Consider the following 20926-nt stretch of genomic DNA (forward strand, 5'->3'; position numbering starts at 1 on the left):
CATAGCATCCATCCAACATGAAGATTGAGGACTATCAATGGCCTCCTTAAAAGAAGTTGGATCAAGAGACATACCAGTATTAAACTCATACTCTTGCAAATAGACAATATAATCATTTGAAATTGCTAGTCTATGAATTCTCTGTGATCTCCTCATAACAATATCATCAGTCCCCACATCAACATCAACCATAGTGTCAACAACAGGGTCTTGGACAACAGTACTGGTTCCCTTTGTCAATGGTAGTGCAACCACTGATGGAGGAGTAACCTGAACAGGTATAACAACACGCTCCTCCCTAAATACAACTTCACATGGCGCGAAACTCTCACAATCACTAATATCCTCAAAGAAAATGTCTCGATCAGATTCAATAACTTTAGTTACATTAGAAGGGCAATAGAATCTAGAGCCTCTTGATCCCACACAGTAGCCAACAAAATAACTAGTAATTGTCTTAGGATCAAGTTTATTCTACCGAGGATTATAAGGCTTTATTTCCGCTTTATAGCCCCAAACACAGAAATGATGCAAACTAGGCCTCATACCTGACCATAACTTATACGAAGTTTTAGGAACCAACTTACTTGGTACTTGATTCAAAATATATGCAACGGTTTTTGAAGCCTCACCCCACAAAAATTCAGGCAAAGTGGAATGACTAAGCATACACTGCACCATATCCATAAGAGTACGATTTCTTCTTTCTACAATACCATTTTGTTCAAGAGTTCCAAGCATTGTGTATTGAGCCTCGATACCACGTGCCTCAAGAAATCTAGCAAAAGGTCAAGGATTTCTTCCAATTTCATCATATCTCCCATAAAATTCACCTCCTCCATCTGATCTTACTGCCTTGATTTTCTTATTTTTCTAGAGTTCCACAGCAGCCTTAAAAACTCTAAAAGCTTCCAACGAATCTGATTTTTCTTGAATGAGCTCAATACAACTATAGCGAGAATCATCATTAATAAAGGTAATGAAGTATCTATAATTTCCTAAAGCGGCAGGTGAAATGGAACCACAAATATTAGTATGGATTAAATCTAGAATATCCAGACTTCTACTAATATTTTGCTTTCAAGTTTTGCTGGAAGCTTCCCTTTGATAAAAGCAGCACAAGTTTCAAAATCAAAAAAAATTCCAGTCAACTAGAATATAACATCCCGTATTTTAGTGTATTTCTATTGAACGATTATTTTTAATAATTCAAAAATTTATTCTCTTGTTTTAAAATTGTCGAATTTTTAGTGGGTTTATTTTTATGATTTTCAATTTGTGAAAATTAAATTTGATATGTTTCGTTAATATTAATTATTGCTATGCATTTAAAGTGTTCTTTATTTTAAATTAATTTATTGTCGGATTTAATTATTTTATCTTCATTTTATCATTACATTTAAATTATTTTAATTGACTTGTTGTTTTGAAATCTTTATCGTTGGATCATTTTTGTGACCCAAGATGTGAGGATTGGATCTCATTTCTTTCCCTCCATTTTTCCTTTTCCTTTTTCTTTTCTCCTTCTATTTTCTTTCTTCTTCATTTTCTTTTTTCTCCTATCTCTCTTCCACACGCAAAGGCCTCTCCTCCCTCTCTCCACGTGCGTTTTCTTCTCCTCTCCCAGCCCACCGCCGCTTGCCACCGTGTTTGACACCGCCCCTCCCATTAGCTTCCCCACTGGCCGGCGACCATCCTCCTTCAATCCCAGCCCCTTTCGCGCCGCCATTAGCCCCCACGCGTAACTCTAAGCCGCGGCCTTCTTTTCACTTCAGCGCCGCTGTCGCGCCACCTCCGGCCACCATCTCTTCACCACTTCATCCTCGACCTCATAGCAATCTATTGCACCCATCCTCAGCCCCGATCCGCCACCGGTGAAGCCCCACCATCAATATCTCCATTTTGGGCATTTTGGCCTTAACCTACCCTCTACGCCACCACCCACGGCCAACCACCACCACCATTAGCTTCACCGACATCCTTATGCCATTCCCTATCAATTTTGGGTCTTGGTTTGTCCCCGTTCAAAAGTGAATTTTTGAGACCCACGGGCACAGTGCATTTTGCACTGTTATGTAGTTGTGTTGCCCCATCTTGCACCTCTGTAATCCTTCGGAAATTATAGTAAGCGCTGTAAGTATTTTTTCAAATAACTTTTGAGATTTAAATGTATTTTTGCGCTAACTCGTTTATTTACTGTGATTGGTTGGTTGTGCCGAACTGAGTCCGAGGAGTAAGGCGTCGGTTGGATTGAAGGATGGAGTTGTTTGTGTGATTGGTTTATATCGGAATTTGTTGGTTGTTGGATATTTTTTTGTGTCTTGTATATTGCATGTTTGCACGCATGTTCATCTTTGTAAATGGAAACTGGGTTTTCGTGTAATTGCATTCATGTTCATGTGTTTATTGAAAATTAGATTTTCATGTGAGAAAAAGGAAAGAGACTATAGAGATGGTGGTTAGCAAGGATGGTGGTAGAGTCCCGCCTGTGAATCACGCTTACAGTGCACGCGGTAGGGATGGTGGTAAGCAGGGATGGTGGTTGTGTCCTGCCTGTGATTCTCGCTTATGGTGCACGCGGTAGGGATGGTGGTATAGTCCTGCCTGTGATTCCCACCTATAGTGCTCTGATAAGTACTCATTGTACGGAAAGGAACTGTAGGGATGGTGGTAAGCAGGGATGGTGATAGAGTCTCGCCGACGGTGCACGCGGTAAGGATGGTGGTTGTGTCCCGCATGTGATTCCCTCTTACGGTGTACGCGGTAGGGATGGTGGTATAGTCCTGCCTGCGATTCTCGCCTACAGTGTCCGATAAATGGTTGGTTTTTGTGTGAATTATTTTCTGAGAAAATGACGGATTATATTTTTGGGCCAAAATGAGATTTTGGCGTGTGTTGGAAAATGTTCATTTACGGGGAAAATGATGTTTTGAGGCTAAGGCGTATTTTATCATATGCATGCATGTTGGTTGCATTAATATATTTTTATCTCGTGGGTTGTTTGGATTATTACTTACCTGCGGTACCGTTTTATGGTACCGTAGATTTTGTTGCAGATGAGGACGAAGAGCCTGAGGGATCGGCTCCGTGAAGGGAATGACATGTGGATGCTTTTGGATTATGGAATTTGTTTCCCACTCTTGTATGTATATGAGTTGTATTATATTTTTAATGGATAACTATATAACTTTTTAATGGCTATTTATTTTGGATATTTGTATTAAACAATTATGGTACTTAGTTGACTACTTTTAATTTTATCCGCTGCGATTTTTACTGTGCACTTTTGCATGTTGCACACACTTGAGCACATTTCGTTGGGATGAGTGACCCGTGTTGTCATCATTCGAACGTCACGATTCTTGCGTTTCCGTACGTGGGAGTTTGGGCGTCGCTGGTAGTATCAGAGCAGTTCGGTTCTAGGTAAAACCACATGTCCCTTAGTTGAGGTACCAGAAATTTTTAAAATTGTGATTTGAAATTATTTAATTTAAAGTATGTTGTTTTTATTGGTTTTATTTATTTTATTGTATACTACTTGTTTGTTTATTTTATTGTATGTTATTTTGTTTTATTGTTTTATTTTATTATAGGTTATTTTATTTGTTTTAATTATTTTGTTGTGTACTACTTCATTTGTTTTATTTATTTTGTCGTATGTTATTTATTTCTGGAATTTTATTTTGTTTTGTTTTGCTTTGTTTTGTTTTGTTTTGTTTGTTTTGTTCGGACTTGAAAAGTGGGTTAAGGGTTGTGCTATAGCAGGAAGATGCTATGACTGTGAATACCATTGTTAGGCTTGAACATTCAGTGTAGTCAGTTTGAACTTTTATCGGCTTGGGTTGTTTTATAATATCGAGGCTTGAAGGGAACGGCATGGTCTTGGTGATCTCTTTGGGGAATAGGATAATTGAGGTCTTAGGTTCCGTAGAATTTATGTAATGAGTCTATGGAGTAGGAGGTTGTATGTTTAATGAACTTCAAGGTTAGATTTATGAGAAGTTCATCTAAGGTTTGTGACTCTATATGTGGCGCCCACGACGCCCATGTAAGGAGACACGGGAATCGAGATCCCGGGATGATGACAACAAGGTCACACATCCCAACATTAGTGCCAAGTGTATGTATATGCAACAATGTACAAAAACAATGCAACGGATAATTAATACAATTAAGTATCAGAATTGTTAATACAATTTAAACAGTCAGTAAAAATGTTTAAAAATTATACAGTCATCCAAAATAAATATTTTACAAGTCTCAAAACAAAACGAGTGATCCCAGATTACTCCTCGGGCGGAGCCAAATCCTCAGGCTCACCCTCAGCCTCATCTGTATCGAAATCTGCGTTACCACAAAATGGTACCGCAGGAAAGTATAACCCAAATAACCACGAGATAAAAATACATTAATGCTACCAACATGCATGCATATGATGAGATATGCATTAAATCCAAAAAATATTATTTTTCCTGAAAATAGATATTTTCCAACACACGCCAAAATCCCATTTTGGCCTAAAAAGAATACTTCATCATTTTTTCAGAAAATGACCCAAATCAATAAAATCTCATTTTCCCATAAAATGAATCACATAAAAACCTTTTAATCAACACACGTTATTTTCTCAGAAAACAGCTCATTATTCCATTAACCAATGCACCATGATCTCCCCTAGGGATCATCCGCACGTCTTGGCTTCGTAGCGATGCTCAGTTCCGCGCCCAGCGCGTTCGTGACCAAGCACCCACTACGCAACGAGCGATGCCCAGTTCCGCGCCCAGCGCGTTCACTGCCAAGCATCCTCTAGCCCCCACCAGCAGAGGGGCCACGGAGTCGGCACGAGACCATCTCGTCCGATCCCGTTGTCACCCAGCGACAACCCAGGGGACGTCACTCAGTATATTCCGCTCCCAAGTGACCAGAGGAGCTCCACCGAGATAATACCCCATCTCAGCTTGGGGTCGTGATACACACGCACCCAAAATCCTTTAACACATGAAAACTCAGTTTTCATGAAACACATGAACATGAATGCATGTACACGAAAACCCAGTTTCCTTTACAAACATGATCATGCGTGCAATATGTCATGTACATGAACAACACCATACCAACAATCAACATTTCACAATACCAACCAAATACACAACTCTGTCCACAATCCATCCGACCCTCGAACTACTCAGACTCAGTCTGGCATGTCCAACCAGTTCACAATAATATGAGTTAGTGCAAAAATATATTTAAATCACAATAGTTTTTTGGAAAAATACTTACAGTACTATATAATAATTTTCGAATGATCATGGAGCTGCAAAAGGTGGCGGCACAGCAACGTAATAGTGTAAAATACACTGTGGCCGTGGGTCTCAAATACCCACTTTTGAATGGGGACAAACTAGGACCCAAAATTTATAGGGTAGGGCCTAGAGAGGTCGGTGAAGCCAATGGTGATGGCGGTTTGCCGTGGGTGGCGGCGCAAATGGTGGTTTTAAGGCTAAAAAGTCTGAAATGGAGATGGAGTTGAATGTGCTTCACCGGTGGCAGATCGGAGCTGGGGTTGGGTCCATTGGGTTGCTAGGAGGTCGAGGATGAAGTGGTGAAGAAATGGTGGCCGGTGGTGGCGCGACGACGGCGCTGGAGCTCAAGATGCGCCGAGGCTTGGTGTGGTGCGTGGGGGCTATCGGCGACGATGGAGGAGCTGGAAATGGAGGGAGGTGGTCACCGGCCGGTGGGGAAGCTGATGGGAGTGGCGGTGTTGCGCACGGCGGCCCGATGGCGGTGGGTTGGGTGAGGCAACACGGACGCACGGTGAAGGGAGGGGAAGGGGAAGGCTACCGCGCGGGGGGAAAGGGGATGCAGCGGAAAGGAAAAGAATAAAGGAAAGAAAAGGAGAAAAAGAAAAGTGGAGAAAAGAAATGAGGTTCAATCCTCACCTCTTGGGTCACAAAAAATGATCCAACGAAGATGATTTCAAAACAGAAAATCAATTAAAATAAATTAAACGTAATGATACAATGAAAATAAAATAATTAAGTCACACAATCAATTATTTTAAAAGAAGAACAATTTAAATGTACAACAATAAATAAATATTAAGGAAACATAACAATTTAATTTTCATAATTTAAAGATCATGAAATAACCCATTTAAAATATCCGATAATTATAAAATAAGAGAATAAATTTTTGAATTATTAAAAATAATCCTTCAGTGAAAATACACTAAAGTACGGGGTGTTACACTATAGTTTTTAGGAAATAAGTTTGTTGGATTTAAGGTGGTAGGTTCAACAAGCATTTGAAGGATAACTTAAATTAAAAGTTTTCGATCTTGCTGACTTTGATAAGCAGTTTGTTAACATTTGAGACTTTAGAATTTTCAAGTTTTATAAGATAATGTTTCAGATTTAAAGTCATCGATCTTGAAGATTTCGGGAAATGATTGTTATCTGGTTCATGGTTTTAGAATTGCAGAGTTGAAGGGCTGAATTATAATAGGATTTGAGTTCTTAGTTTTGTAGACTTGGTACACTAGTTTGGTCTATTCTAGCAATTGATTAGTTGGTAACCATTAAAATAAGATTGATCAGAGTTGAGTTATTGATATGAGAATTTTTCAGGAGAGAACTTCTTTGGACATGGAAGGTAATGATCTAGTTCGTGTATTTTTTGAGGATTGAAGATGTTGATCTAGTTCAGAAAATGATTGTTTTTTTTTATCGGGGTTACAGTGACAGGTTAAGGATTTAATCCATATCAATTTTAAAGATAATAGATGGTGCGGATTTAGGAAATGATTCTTGTTGATTTCGAGGATATAGGTCCAGATGATGGAAATGGTAGTGATGGATCACTTGCATGTTTGGAGTCTTTTTGGTTTTGATTAAGGGTGCGTGAGATCGATGCGTAGTAGTGGTGAGTGTGTATGCATTTCAGAGAGTACAGGTCCTAGTCTCATTTTGGCTTGGAGGAAGTGTCTTGGGTAGGTGTTGAAGAGGAGTAAATACAATAGTATTAAATTCAAGAGATCTTGGCTTGGAGTTTTTTTTGGTGAGTCGATCGGAGTGTATAGTCGAAGCAAGTTATTCAATGGAATGATGGTTGGCAATAATTATTGTAATTATCTACTGGAATTAATTGTGACTTGAGGTTACCTTGGAATTTAAATTTTGAGGTTATACTTTCTTTTGTAGATCGAGCATCCAGCTGGTTGAATTAAGGACATTGTTATTTAACTTGAAGAGAGATTGATGAGTCGTCATGTATGGTGTATGATAAGATCTTGGAAGTTGAAGCTTAGGCATCAGTGATGGGTAATATAATCAAGTATGTGAGTTAATAAAGCATTAGGATCCATGGGTGCTTTGCAATGGCTTTTGGTGGATTGAAGATTTGAGCAGTATGGCTTGCCTTGAGGTTTAATAGTGATGTGCTATTGTAGGAACTAGCCGTACTAATACTAGCTCATAGGAGTAGAAGTAGGTGGGCGACTTATCGAGAAGGTTTTGATAATGTTTTGGTAAAGTCAATGATGGTTCGTAATGAGTTTAGTTACCGCTAGATTAGATGTTATTCAGAACGTAGGTGATGAGCTTTTGCGTTTAAGTTGTCAGGTAGAAGTTTATAGGCGCTCTTACTGGTTGACCAAGTTGGAATCGAGCCTTTTAGGGTATGTTCCTTATCTTAGATGAGACGGGCCTATTTTGGGGTGATGTTGCTTGTTTTCAATTTGGGATGCAGAGGTTGATTGATATCTGGTTTCTGTCTATGATAATGGATGTATTTTGTGGAGTATTGATTTTGATCAAGGCAACGGGAGCTAATTGAGGAATATGAGTGATAACTCCTGGTTTTAGGAAAAAGAGTATTTTCTACCAAAGGATGGTGAGAGTTTTCTGGTTAGTACGTAAGGAGCCACCTTGTACTTGATGGTGTCTTTTTTTTTATGAGGACATAAATTTTATGCATGTGGCGAATTGTCAGAGTGTGCAGCAGAAGCGTGATATTTTTTGTTGTAGTTAGGAGTTCGGATTTTGTGCTGATTTTGAGGAATTAGTGGTGACTTGAATTTTTGAGATGATACTTGTAGTTGGAGATTAATTACTCAATTGGACTAATTATGTTATTGATGGTTAACTTTGGAAGTGTCCATTAGGTTACCAAAGGTAGAATACAATGAAGGGTTAGAAATTATAGCATAGGAGTCGATTGAGATTAACACAGATTATTGTATGGAGCTATTAATCATTGGAATTTAATGGATTTGTATTAAGGTTCTTGTGAAAGAGGAAGATTTTAGATAACATAGCCACCCTAGGAATACTGGACATGAGATGCTATTGGGAGACTAATGCGAGTATGATGGAATTGCCTATGGGAGTAGACTTGAAAGAGAGCATTACTCATGCCTATTTGGGCGTTAGTGATGGTATGTTTGTCTCAAGCGTATTCAGGTTGTATCTTGTATCCTGCTTTAGCGTGATGTATGGCCTTACAAATTTCAAGGACGAAATTTTATTTTAAGGAAGGAGGATGTAACATCCCGTATTTTAGTGTATTTCTATTGAATGATTATTTTAAATAATTCAAAAATTTATTCTCTTGTTTTAAAATTGTCAAATTTTTAGTGAGTTTATTTTTATGATTTTTAATTTGGAAAATTAAATTTGATATGTTTCCTTAATATTAATTATTGTTATGCATTTAAAGTATTCTTTATTTTAATTTAATTTATTGTGGGATTTAATTATTTTATCTTCATTTTATCATTACGTTTAAATTATTTTAATTGATTTGCTGTTTTGAAATATTTTTCGTTGGATCATTTTTGTGACCCAAGATGTGAGGATTGGACCTCATTTCTTTCCCTCCATTTTTCCTTTTCCTTTTTCTTTTCTCCTTCTCTTTTCTTTCTTCTTCATTTTCTTTTTTCTCATCTCTCTCTTCTGTGTGCGAAGGCCTCTCCACCCTCTCTCCTCGTGCGTTTTATTCTCCTCTCCCAGGTCGCCACCACATGCCGCTGTGTCTGACACCGCCCCTCCCATTAGCTTCCCCACTGGCCGGCGACCACCTCCCTTCAATCCCAGCCCCTTTCGCACTGCCGTTAGCCCTCACGCTTAACTCTAAGCCGGGGCCTTCTCTTCGCTCCAATGCCACCGTCGTGCCACCTCCGGCCACCATCTCTTCACCACTTTATCCTTGACCTCATAGCAACCCAATGCACCCATCCTCAGCCCCGATCTGCCACCAGTGAAGCCCCACCATCAATATCTCGTTTTAGGCATTTTGGCCTTAACCCGCCCTCTACGCCGCCACCCACAGCCAACCACCACCACCATTTGCTTCACCAACATCCTTAAGCTCTTCCCTATCAATCTCGAGTCTTTGTTTGTCCCCGTTCAAAAGTGAGTTTTTGAGACCCACGACCACAGTGCATTTTGCACTGTTCTGTATCCGTGTTGCCACTTCTTGCACCTCCGTGATCCTTCAGAAATTATAATAAAGTTCTGTAAGTATTTTTCCAAATAACTTTTGAGATTTAAATGTATTTTTGCGCTAACTCGTTTATTTACTGTGATTGGTTGGTTGTGCCGAACTGAGTCGGAGGAGTAAGGGGGTCGGTTGGATTGGAGGATGGAGTTGTTTGTGTGATTGGTTTATATTGGGATTTGTTGGTTGTTGGATATTGATGCCGTGTCTTGTACATTGCATGTTTGCATGCATGTTCATGTTTGTAAATGGAAATTGGGTTTTCGTGTAGTTGCATTCATGTTCATGTGTTTACTGAAAATTGGATTTTCATGTGAGAAAAAGGAAAGAGACTGTAGGGATGGTGGTAAGCAGGGATGGTGGTAAAGTCCCGCCTGTGATTCCCGCCTACGGTGCATGCGATAGGGATGGTGGTTGTGTCTCGCCTATGATTCCCTCCTACGGTGCACGCGGTAGGGATGGTAGTATAGTCCTGCCTGTGATTCCCACCTACAGTGCTCTGATAAGTACTCGTTGTGTGGAAATGAATTGTAGGGATGGTGGTAAGCAGGAATGGTGGTAGAGTCCGGCCAGTGATTCCAGCCTACGGTGCACGTGGTAGGGATGGTGGTTGTGTCCTACCTGTGATTCCCACCTACAGTGCACACGGTAGGGATGGTGGTAAGCAAGGATGGTAGTATAGTCCCGCCTGCGATTCCCGCCTACAGTGTCCGATAAATGGTTGGTTTTTGTGTGAATCATTTTCTGGGAAAATGACGGATTATATTTTTGGGCCAAAATGGGATATTGGCGTGTGTTGGAAAATGTTCATTTTTGGGAAAAATGATGTTTTGAGGCTAAGGCGTATTTTATCATATGCGTGCATGTTGGTTGCATTAATATATTTTTATCTCGTGGGTTGTTTGGATTATTACTTACCTGCGGTACCGTTTTATGGTACCGTAGATTTTGATGCAAATGAGGACAAAGAGCCTGAGGGATCGGCTCCGTGGAGGGAATGACATGTGGCTGCTTTTGGATTATGAAATTTGTTTCCCACTCTTGTATGTATATGAGTTGTATTCTATTTTTAATGGATAACTGTATAACTTTTTAACGGCTATTTATTTTGGATATTTGTATTAAACAATTCTGGTACTTAGTTAACTACTTTTAATTTTATCCTCTGCGACTTTTATTGTGCACTTTTGCATGTTGCACACACTTGAGCACATTTCGTTGGGATGTGTGACCCGTGTTGTCATCATCCCGACATCACGATTCTTGTGTTTCCGTAAGTGGGAGTCGAGGCGTCACAGGAATTGCATCTTTAATCAACCTTTCCATTCTTTCTCTAGAAATATGACCCATCCTTTTGTACCACAACATGGAAGAATTTTAATTGGATCTAGTACATTTAAAACCAACTACAACATTCACAACAGACACACTAGAAGAAGTAGAATCTAAAGCAGGAAGCAAGTCAATTTTATACAAACCATCATATAAAGTAGCAGTATCAATCACAACAAAGTCATAAAAGATTGTAGCCTTTCCATTTCCAAAATGAAAAATATAACCACATTTGTCCATAATAGAAACAAAGATAAGATTTCTTCTGATGGATGGTATAAAAGCAGTATCAGACAAGTTCAAAACATACTTGAAGCCAAAATAAATTTGACAGCACCAATATGTTCAAATTTAACCTTCACACCATTTCCCATATTTACTACCAACTCTGTATCAATTGAACTTCTACGGTTCCCTAATTCCTTTCTTGTCTAACCAAGCCTTAAATCTCCTACAATCAACCCTCTTGTGCCTATACAAATGACAGAAGTTGCAGCTTCCCTCATTTGGAACACTTACACTAGCTTGCTGAGGAGACCTCCCAGATTTCTTCATCTTACAAGAGTTGTTACTATTACCCTTGAAGAACTTCTTCTTCTTTTCATCAACAGTTACCATGAAAGCATCATGAGATTTGGCCTTTTTCATCATCTCCTCTTCTTGAGTTACAATAGCAATTATTTCACTCAAGCTCCATTCGTCTTTTTGAGCATTATAAGTGGTCTTGAGTACATCAAACTGACGTGGCAAAAATTCAAACACTTACCATACAAGAAAGCTATCTGCTAACTCAACTTTCATTCCTTTGAGTTTGTTAAAGAAATGAGCAAGCTCCATGATGTACTCTCGAACTCCACTAACCCCATCATAGGTTGCGGTAGTAAGAAGTTTCATCAGAGTTCCCTTTTCTGCCTTATCAAACTTAGTAAATTTCATCCCAACGGCATCAAGATATTCTTTAGCACTATCTGTATTAGCTATGATCTGTCTGATAGACTTGTTAATAGTATACTTCATAATTATGAGACAAGTCCTATTAGAATGCACCCACTGCTCATAACGAGTCTTTTCAGCCGTAGAACTTTCATTAGTGGGTTCAACAGGTGCATCGACCCTTAAAGCCAAATCCAAATTCATGATAGCTAAATTAATAGTGAGAGACTCATACCAATCCTTATAATTGGTTCCCGTTAAACTCTTGATGGCAGACAAAGAGAGAGACAGAGCCACATTGCCATTAGCTGAGGAGAATATAATAAAATTTATTATGCATGTTGAGGAAGAAACATGCACCCATAAATGTCGCCATTGGACAACCTTATATCCATGCTAGAGTCTTATTCAAAATAGACTCTTACACACTATGCTAAAGCCCAATATACATAGAAGCTTCTTACGCATGATAAAACAAAATAATTAAATACAAGGACTTAAAATGATCCACTATCGAGAGGATAGGACTATGCCACCAAATGCTAAGCACTTAACTATTATCTTTATCGTCCCAAGCATCCTACCAAATAATGGTTTGCCGATGGGCAAAAATTTACAATCCTTATGGATCTTAGTATAATGTCATTAAGCGAAAGCATGATCAATATAACAGCTCCGATAATTTATCATGACTAGTCCCATGAGAGGTGAGTATATACCCACTCCAAACCATCGGTATTACAACAAAAAAGACAAAAAACATCAAAAGTATCTCGGTACAAGATTCTTTATTGCCATAATATATATATATATAGATATATATATTTATATATAAAATAGCACATGAACAACCAGTACTATTATCCTCCTTCTTCATTTTTTTTTATGGCATCTGAATAAATATTTAGTATTTAGAATAAAAGGAACCTTGTACAAAATGAAAAAGAAAAAACTTCAAGAGCTAGCGACTCGACCAAATTTTTAATATCGTATAAACACATGGAACAAGTGATAAAGCTCTAGAGACAAGAAAAAAAAATTTACTCCACTTAGTTGCTTTATTTTATGGGTTTGCCAAATTTGTAGCTAGTCACTAAAAATCAAGAGCTAGCGTCAAATCACTGAAAATCAAGTTATCGAGAAACAACCCCACGCACAGAAGAGCTAGCAAGTCATGGCAATGAAAAGTAAAGAAATACAACCATGAAAAATAGGAACTGATACCAACTTTTAGATTCACAAGATGTGATAATTTCTTCCCATAAATCAAAGCATGTGTTCAATAAAATTAAGAGTTCATATCTCCAACAACTTGTGATGGATTTTTCATAGAGCTTTAGGGTTCCTGTAAAAGAGGAAATTTTTCCAGTTGTAGAGAGGACTACTCTCTACCCCCCCTTTTTGATTTTTGGTTCTTGCCCTAAGAGAGAGAAGAGGAAGAGCAAAAAAACCCTAAATAGAACTCAATGGGCTAGTTCTATTTTAAAGTAAGGTGAGAGTAGGAGCCTCCATATGTCTCTATTAAAATGGCCCATCCCATTATGGACTCAATGATTAAATGTTAATCCTAGTCCATTGTTTATAAAAATAAGTACAACATACATTGGACACCATATGTGCTATAACCTCCCATAATGGCTTGCTGAAATTGTTGCAGAATTGATAACATCAAATAGAATAGAAAAGAATACCATAGAGTACTTTCATATTTTAGATGAATTATGGTTTGAGTATTCATCTGGTTGTAGCACAATCAAGATTTTAGCACTACATGACATGACATGCCTACTTCCATTTGCGGAAAAGTAAAGTGCAAATAGTCCCTTAAGTGCATTTTGAAGGGCACAAAAACTTTGCAAGCATGATATGAGACATACATTTTTAAGCAAAAGAATTTGCTGGTATCGGCAATGTCCTCACTGACTGGATCATGAAAAGCAATGCAACTAACTAGCATATATTTTAGATCCATCACCCTTTGCGTAAGTTTTACATTTAGAAAAGCATGAATAAATTTTAGAAAATTATTAGGCACTAAAATATTGGATCATGCAAAAAGAATTTAAAGAACACAATAGCAGGATGGTAAAGAACCACGACAAAGGAAACTTTAAGCATTGACTAATGGAGGGGATAAAATATACATGTTCTAAAATAAGCCTACTAGGTCCAGCCCACGGGAGAGATCCAACAACTAGAAGACAAAGAAAGAGAGAAGAAATAGACAAGTAGGGGGCAAGGAAAAAAGAAAAGGTGTTAGGAGGAAGGGAAGGTGGACACGGAAAGGAAAGGAATATGTCAGATACGCAAGGGAATGAGGCAAATCCCTCACCACTCGCTAGGGGCATGCAAAAAGATGGTGCATATAAAAGGAAACGGCCAGACGATGTCAGAGGGACTTCTTCTACCTCGACTTCTTCTTCAGCTTCTTCACCTCAGGAGTGGAGCTCCAGAGACGAGATTTCTACCAGAAAAATAAAACTATAATCTCCATTGTACAGAGAGTATGAGAGACTATGAGAGACTGTAAATAAGCATATTATAGTGGATTCTTCCCTCCCCAGAAAACCCCCGTGGGCATAGGCAATATGCCAAATCACGTAAATTTGTGTGTTCATTTCACTTTTACATTATTAGTATTTAATTTTCATTTACTGCTATAGGCATACGCACAGTTGCACCGGATCATGCTGGGGGCACTTGACAACATCGATCGAGGCCCAAATCATCATGGCGGGTCAGGAATGACTCTTTTTCCACTTCTAGGTTGTTGTGTGATTTTTTGCATTAACCGTTGGTGCCGTCCGTGGGATCGATTTATTTTTTACATCAGAAGTGGAAGAAGGATGAATTTCTGGCGCGTTAAATAATTTCCAAACGGGTACATGAAAGTCTCCCAGATAAGTATTCTCAATCTTTCGAATTTTATTTTTATTGGTAGCACTGTAGCAAAAATTGGGCGAGCAAATCTTTTCTCGCCTACGTGGGAACCCCAAGTTACTCATCGTTTGAATTGCAATTGCTGGGTACTTGCAAAAATAGGGAGTATGGGAGCAAGGATGTAGTACACTGAGTATACATGCAGGAACAAACAAGTGCATTGTACACACAAATGCACTGTGCACAGGTTGCACATATCTTGCATGGCATGCATGGCGGGGGGGTGCACGTTATCATGCATCATGGGCCCTCTTCGCCCACTAGCAACGGTGCCGAGAAGGACACTGGTGGCCATTCCTTCGCTCGCTGGAGTGCTCTGTCGGAGCACAAGTGGTCGCTAACCACCCCGATAGGTTGAGGTTGGCCTACAACCACACTACGAGGCACATGGCATACTCGTGGGAGCATGCCACGAGCTGCAACATCTGAAGTTCCTTGAGTGGTCATCGACCACCCCTTACGGCAGGGACCTCGTCACAAGACTACGTGCGTGGGACTACCCTTAGCCAAGATCTCCTCGGCCCAGTCCCACCACTGCAAGGCAGAGATACTAGTGGCCACCATGTGGACCGCCAGCATTGTCTGTCTCGACTTGAGTGCCACTGGCATGCCATGATGCAGAGTGGCCTTCGGCCATGTACCCTATGAACAAGCTCACGACAGACTATCGTGAGCCTCTTGATCCCGTTGTTGGTCACCACTTGGACCGTCGGCATCCTCTACCGTCTAAGGGGTGATCCCCAACCACCATGACTGACCCCAATGTCTGCTCCACTCCTCGACCATGCTCCACGGCTGAGGTCTCCCCTTGCCTCGTACTTCCATGACCATATTCTCCACGTCCAACCACTCCACAGCCAGCCATTCCACAACCATTACATTCATCGGCCAACACATTCCATGACCATGCCACACATCAACCACTGCACCACGGCCATGCCACTCATCGCCCACTGCACCACAGCCATGAAACTCATCTCCTAGACTTCTTGCCCTTGGCCATGTGACTCTACGACCAGGTCACGACTCATCAGCCAGTCTCCTAAACTAGAGCTCTCCTCGGCCAGTGATGACTTGTCGGCCCAGCCAGTCTTCTCCGTCAACCTTCCTCTGCCTAGCCACTAACTCGCTATTCAAGTAAAAGTGTGACTAACAACCTCTTGACCTTCAGAGCACTGATGTTGTAGAGGATCGTTCTCAGCCATTCGAGCATGGCTACAATGGTGATGTGTCTATCTAACAAACTCCTTGACCACTTCCTTAGCCATGGGATTTAAAAAAAAAAAAAAAAAAAAAAGAGGAAGAAGAAAAAAAAAAGAATGAGAAAGGAAAAGTAGTAGACAATTTTAGTATAGCAGATTTTGGACACAATGGCTAAATTGACCAGCTTGACTATCGTTAAATTTATGTGAATTTGATTTTTAGTTTTCTAACAAAATTGTCTTCTGCAGCGTGAAACATCGGCCGCCTAGCCCCATTAGCGCATCGCTTGGACATCCAAGTTTGTCTTCATCAAAATTGATTTCTCGGAATTAACATGTAAGCAGTGCACCCCAAATCTCTATCACCACAGAAACATGGTTGCTTGCGCACAATGCCAACGCGCCTTAAATTTTCTGTACGATCAAACGGGATAACCAGGTATGCAAATCACGAGCTTGTGGCTAGAAACTATTACACTAACTGGTTTGGCTTTCGTAGCTTGGTCAAGCACCCCATCTATCTGCACTGACTCCTAAACTTTCAACGATGAGAAGACTAGGGGAGCCAAGCACCGTGTCTCCACGAGCATGCCTCATCCCTTGCCTCAGTCTACACGGTTGGCGAGAAGACTAGGGGAGCCAAGCACAGTGTTTCCACGGGCTTGCCTCATCCCTTCTTAGTCTACAAGGTCGACGAGAAGACCAGGGGAGCCAAGCACCGTGTCTCCACTGGCTTGCCTCACCCTTGCCCACTCTACGAGGTCAACGAGAATACCATGGGATCCCTTGCCTTAGTCCATGAGATCGAAGAGAAAACTAGGGGAGCCTAACACTGTGTCTTCATGGCCTTGTGACGCCCTTGACCCCCATGTGTGATTTGGTTGAAGTCATGATACCGTGATGATGACCACACATATCATACCCCCATCGCCATGTGCAAGTGTGTGCAAACATCTAAAATGTGTACATCATAAATATTGCAATGGAAAATATAAGGCTGTCAAAAACTAAGTATAAGAAAGTTTTAAACACAGTACAACCCAAAATAAAGTCCATCAGGAGGTTATACTATCATCTAACTGAAAACTATAAATAAAGCGGTAACAGGTCTCGTAACAAATACGGATAATAAATATAAATCAACAAGCCGGTAGAACCGATCCCTCCGACTCTAACTTTTCCTCTGCATCAAAGTCTACGGTCCCATAAAACGAAACCGTAGGTAGGATTACCATAGCGAGATTTTGCAATCTCAGTAAGTAATCAACATGCAACAACCAAGAGTGTTAAACATGGATTTATACAACCAACAAAGTAAGACAACCGTACAAACAAAGACCACAATATCATTTCATCCACCCTTTCCCAAAATGAAACATTTAAACAACACACTCATGCTAAAACAACCTTTGGCCAAAAATACAACCATTTATTATGCATACACCATGGTCTCCCCTATGAACCATGTGCACAACCTGGCTCTCTTCGTCACACCACGGGTAATGACCGTGCATGTGACTTTGTTATGAGCATTGGCCAACTCCGCACCCAGCACGTAACGTGACCAAGCAACCTCTAGCCCCCGCCAACAGAGGGGCCACGAAGTCAGCACGAGAGCATTACCGTCTCGTTTGAGCCCGTTGTTGCCCGACAACAACCTAAGGGACGTCACTTAGTTTATTAAGCTCTTGAGTGATCAGAGGAGCTCCATCAAGATAATGCCCCATCTCGGCTTGGGGTCGTGTTACGCATGCACTCACATGATATCACCAATACATGAAAACCTAGCTTTCAAGAGAGGAAGGAAGAAGAATAAGAAAAGAAAAAAAATGAAGGAAAGAAAGAAGGGTGTGGTGCCGGGGGGAAAGAAACAAAGCTTCTATCTTAAGGCCAAAACGACATCATTCTTGGGTGGAGGGGCTGGGCTCCCACTTGCACACGAGCTGGGCCCCAATAGTCCATTATTGCACAAATAAAACAAGCCCTTCTGACCCACAATAACCCATTGGGCCCCAAGAGAATAATAAAATAAAATAAATAATAAATAATAATAATAATAAATAAATTAACACACCCTAATTTTTGGGGTCTCCCATGCTCATCCCTTGCCTCAGTTTATGAGGTCGGCGAGAAGACCATGGGATCCAAGCACCCTGTCTCCACGGGCTTACCTCATCCCTTGTCTCGGTCTACGAGGTCGGTGAGAATACTAGGGGACCTAAGCAGCGTGTCTCCATAGGCTTGCCTCATCCCTTGCCTCAGTCTACAAGGTCGCTAGAAGATAGGGGGAGCCAAACATCGTGTCTTTGTGGGCTTGCCTCATCCCTTCCCTCAGTTTACGAGGGCAGACAAAGAGAAGAATGGGACAACATCACGACCAACGAATGCTGGGTGTACACACTCATGCCATAACCATTGTCAGCGGGACTCTTTCGAGAACAAGCCTCCAAACTCCATACCTGTCTTGCACAGGATACCTTCGGGAAACCATTTAAGGTGGATGCATGGGAACGAGGGGCTCCCTAACCACTTTGCTTGGGTTACCAAATACAAACTCCAACACTAAGGAAACATTAATAGCGGCTAGTATTGGAAGGGAAAAATAAGTCAATAAAATTGAAAACAAAAGCGTCTGATGAATATATGCTTTTCGACAACAACATGTGAGTCTTGTCTTATGAACTACTTCATCTCCATCATGCCAAAGAGGTAAGTCTAGTCTTTCAACTGCTGGCTTACCCCCATTTTCATAACAAGTTAATGGGCGGGAAAGATTTGGGACCCCCCAGCCTCCCACAAGCACTTGAGTAGACATGCAAGTCACTTGATTGACCGACCACCCTTGTGTTCATCTTATGCGGTCGAGTACACCTCCTACCACAGTCAAGCTCCACGCTTGCCATTTACACAATCAAGTTCATCTCTCGCCATGTTCGAGCTTTGCGCTCGCCATTTACGTATTATATGTAGTTAAGATCAATGCTCATGCTAGTCTTGGTTTAGGTAGTTTTATTTCATCAACTATCATGTATTTTACTTTTCCTATAACCGCCTTCTGTTATATTTGTAAATTATATTGGATTTAAATTGGCGTTGGTGATATAATTATGATAATTGACTCTTTTCCTCGGTCAGTCTAACTATTTCTTAAAAAGTCATCGTGGAAAAATATGAGATTGTGACCTTCCTAGCAAGAATGGTTTGTGGGCGTTAAAGTTAAATAGAGCTAGCATATACATTAGATGGACTGGATTAATTTGGCAACTACGCAAGTATCAAATATGGTTATTTGACCGGTGCGTAATGCTCACACATTAGTTGAAATGAAGTAGAGATAATGGTAAGAGGTAGATTGGTACGTGGACGAGAAACTCAGGGATGATGAGATGCGTTTGGCTATAGGAAAGACAGAGGTTGGCAGGCATGTAAGGTTCATGTATGCACACCTTGAATGATATGTGAGCTAGGCTAATGCTTGACTTGGATTAGAGCACAATGAATTAAATTGATGCCTAGACCCAACGGGAGAGAGACAAGAAAAGGATGAGGAGTGGTGAAAGTAACCTCCCATTGCTCAGATGGGTTGCCGTGCGGTGAGGGAGGACTTTTTTTGTTTTTACTTGGAGAGTATGTTTTATGAACTTTCTCCTCTTGGGCCCGATTACCATACGTACTTTCACCTTTTTCCTGAATCATACTTGCATTTTTGTTAGCCTTATGCAGTGCTACATGATGGGCTTTAATACACTTATTAATAGGTTACATGATTAAAGTGGACTTTATATTCATTTGGGTTGGGCACATGCATGTGTATGTCCAGGACAAGAAACCATTTGCTTGGGGAAATAAAAAGAGTATTAACGTACACGACAGAGTATCTGCGCCTAGTTAGAGGTAGCCATCGAGCGCACCACATTATCCTCCAGAACCTTTTCCCAATTTTTCTGGATAGGGAACTCGCGATGACTTACCTGACCCACTGAGAACTCCTACCCATGGCCAAACACAAAGAAGAACTTCATAAACCAGACCTTCACCTTGCAATGCCTCGGCTCTAGGTTAACAAGGGCATGTATCGCCTTGAAGCCACATATGTTCCCCTTCTACTGTAGGACCTTGTGAGTAAGGTCGACGTTGTCCTAGTCCGATTCCAGCAGAGCGCGCCACCAGATAGCACCAATTTTGGCACCTAGTAAGTGAGGGTCAATGAAGCCAGCATCGCCACATAGGCATTGGAATGCCAATTTTTGCCACCGAAAGATGGCCTAGCATCGGTATCACCCCCACTGGAAGCCCTGGGTTGAGTGAATTTCTCAGAAGCCATCGACATTGAAGTAGAAGGTAGTAAAGAAGGATAGGAGAATAAACAAAGGAAGAAGTTGGAAGAACAGGGATGGCAAGAGAGCTACAGTTTGATGAAAGGAAATGGAACTCTAACCCTGATCGTATTAATGTAGGGAAAAGGCAACGGTTGATCTCCCACATCCCGTGACAGAAGAAAGAAGTATGAGATACATTTAATTCTGGGAATGTAATCCACAAAGCGATGTGAAGCCAAAGAGCTACCTGGCACCCTCAACATTAATGTACTTGAAAAGATGCCATTAGAATTACTGAAAAAATAGCCAACAAGAATGGAGGGAAAACATTCCTAGGGTAACCAAAGCGTATTATATGTAGCTAAGATCAATGCTCATGCTAGTCTTGGTTTAGGTAGTTTTATTTCATCAACTATCATGATAATATTGACATGTATTTTACTTTTCCTATAACTGCCTTATGCTATATTTGTAAATTATATTGGATTTAAATTGGCATTTGTGATATAATTATGATAATTGACTCTTTAGCTCGATGAGTGTAACACACAGGCTAGCTCGAGTTTGTGTTTATTTCAAATATTTTTGTTGAAATTCAGCTATTGTTTAGCACTATTGTAGAAATTCAGAAAGTTAAGAAATCCGGATAAGCGGATTCCTATACTAAACTTTGCATCAAAGAAATAAACTAAGGCCAATTTTGGA

This window comes from Juglans microcarpa x Juglans regia, chromosome 8D (genome assembly GCF_004785595.1).
Source record: "Juglans microcarpa x Juglans regia isolate MS1-56 chromosome 8D, Jm3101_v1.0, whole genome shotgun sequence".
Classification (NCBI taxonomy): Eukaryota; Viridiplantae; Streptophyta; class Magnoliopsida; order Fagales; family Juglandaceae; genus Juglans; species Juglans microcarpa x Juglans regia.